The sequence below is a fragment of the Scardinius erythrophthalmus genome (genome assembly GCF_964197995.2).
Source record: "Scardinius erythrophthalmus genome assembly, chromosome: 12".
NCBI classification, from domain to species: domain Eukaryota; kingdom Metazoa; phylum Chordata; class Actinopteri; order Cypriniformes; family Leuciscidae; genus Scardinius; species Scardinius erythrophthalmus.
In genome coordinates, this window is record NC_138232.1 from 34,174,490 (window position 1) to 34,177,284 (window position 2,795).

The window sequence follows — 2,795 nt, forward strand, 5'->3', positions numbered from 1 at the left end:
TGTAAATTGGCTTCCCAGGTAACTTTAAAACTGGACATTTGTTATAAACAAAATTATCCCTTATTTATCACACACCATGTGAGTGTTTTTATATTATGGTTATAATATAAATATAATTTTCTCTATGGTATAATTCTGTCCATTTAAAGTATGCATGTTATGTAAGGCTAGCATATAAACAGCATAAATGTCTCACCTGAGTGGCCTTGTCCCTCATTTAGAGGGTGTGGTGGGCGGAGCTCCCGTGCCGCTGCCAGTTCCTTGATAGGCCAGAACTTACAGGTGAGCTCAAGGGAAAAGAATCCCTCAATGTTTCAGCTCGAGGAAGGGCTTTCGCAATGATGAGTGACTAATGTAAAAAGAAAGGAAAAGTAGGATATTTTATAGATAGACCTGCATAGACGCTCAATAGTTTTAAAAGTTGGATTGCATTTTTTTTTATCTTTTAGTTTTGATTCATCCACAGCAAAACTGCTGACCCAGCATGTCCCCTCCTCTCTTGCTGTAAAATAATCATTATCTCTCGGCCTCTATCCATAATCTCTTAATCCATGTGTGGCCTCTGTCCCCCATTTATTTTCTACATTCTCCCCACTCTTTTTATCCTTTACTGCACCATCTTTTTTATGTCTGTTCATTGCATGTAAAAACAAACAAAAACACAGAATTACTGAGGTCACTGTGAAATTCAATCCACATGAAGATGGATTTTTATGCATTAATGTTACAACCTACAGTTAGCTGAAGGCTGATTGAGTGTAATGGTTGTTGTTTGAAATGTAGTGTTGTTTACCCACATAGTATCCCCCTTGAGCCTATTTTCAGCCATGGTGTTTGCCATGGCAACCAATCTAGATAAGGTGTGATGTTAATGCAATGCACTCTGCCAAATTAAATGCATTGATTAAATAAAATCATTAAATAAATGGTGATTCGTGAAAATACAACAATAGCACTCATTGTATAAAATAGCGTAGAATATGCTGCATCAATGAAACATAATTGTAAGCAGAGGTCAAATTTTTCAAAGCGCAAAATTCTAAATATGCATTTTATAATTGCAGATTTGCAGATGGATGGAATGATTGCAACAGAAGACCAGTCGCATCATCAGTGTGAAATCTGCAGCACCGCACCCCGCGCGCAGGAATAACGAAAACAAGACGACGAACCGCATGATAAAGCTATATAGATTACACTGCTCACATTATTCATAATCTACAACCATTGCAGACATTCACTCAATATGCATGCAAAAACAATAACCGTGATAGAACAATAGTAGCCTATGGACTGCATTGATAAATAAGCGCATGGTGTTTCATACGGGTACGCACCTTTGACTGATGAAAGAATGACTGCACACGGCGCGTTCATGGTCCTTTGCGTTAAAAAGAAAACACAACTGTGTGTTATGGATCCAACGTTTGTAAGGTCGTTGAAAAACAGGTTGGTTGGTTGTTGGTGGTGGAGGGCGGCCGGTGTTGCTGGGTCAGAGAAACAGAAGGAGGATGTGCAGAGGAGGCGTTGCTATGGGCGTTGCTGTGCTGCTGGTGGTCGATGGGCTAGAGCTGTGCACTATTATCGAAGTGAGTGAATGTATGAGTGGGTCCTAAACAGCTGAAAAATAAAATGCTATTTTTTTTTGCGGTTGCAGACATGTCTTTTGGGGAGGGGCGGCAAGGGTCTCCCTCAGAGGACAGCTGGCGTTGAGGTGCGCGCTCCCTCAGCCTCAGTGGTTCCGTCCCGTGCGCGCGCACACCAGACGACGTTACTGTTGCTGAGGCGCGTGGTGCTGTTTTTCCTCCATCCTGCTGATGTGCTGGTCCACGACCAGAGATGGGCGCTATAACGCTATGCAAATATCAAAAGTAACAGATACAATACACCATGTAGCCTGTATAATATATACATCACATTTATGTATTAATAATAATTTTTTTTAAATGATACTCATCAGTGTTACACATCTACACTATTGCCCACACGTTAGGTCAGGAAATAGGCTACAATTATTCTTTGTAAAAATGTGAAATCATGCACAGATGAGCAAAATATATTTAAATGTTTATATCTATATAAATATTTAAACATTTTGAATTCTATAGGCCTAAAAGAGAACAATAAATATACTATATGCATGTTTGTGTGTATGTATGTATATGTGTGTGTGTGTGTTTGTGTTTGTGTGTGTGTGTGTGTGTGTGTGTGTGTGTGTGTGTGTGTGTGTGTGTGTGTGCGTGTGTATATGAATTCTATAGGCCTAAAAGAGAACAGTAAATATACTATGTATGTTTGTGTGTATGTATGTATGTGTGTGTGTATGTGTGTGTGTGTTTGTGTGTGTGTGTGTGTATGTGTGTGTGTGCATGTGTGTATATGAATTCTATAGGCCTAAAAGAGAACAGTAAATACAATATATGTATGTAGCTATATATATATATATATATATATATATATATATATATATATATATATATATATATATATATATATATTGCCTATAATATACTAGATATTTTACGTTATAATATTGACGATATATAGCCTAATTTATACGATGGGCTTATATAAATTATATATATGTTTTATTTTTTATTGTAAATTGGTTGTCTGGGTAATTTTAAACGGGACATTTTTTAAATGACTTAAATTACAGTTCTGCTTTAATGGCAGTGTGTATTTATTACCAGCCTTGATGTTTGTCATCAGTCATCCTATGGTGTCATTCTATCAGTCTGCCGCATGAGGGCGCTTCACCTCTATTCTCTTATAAATCGGCCCCCACATCGAAC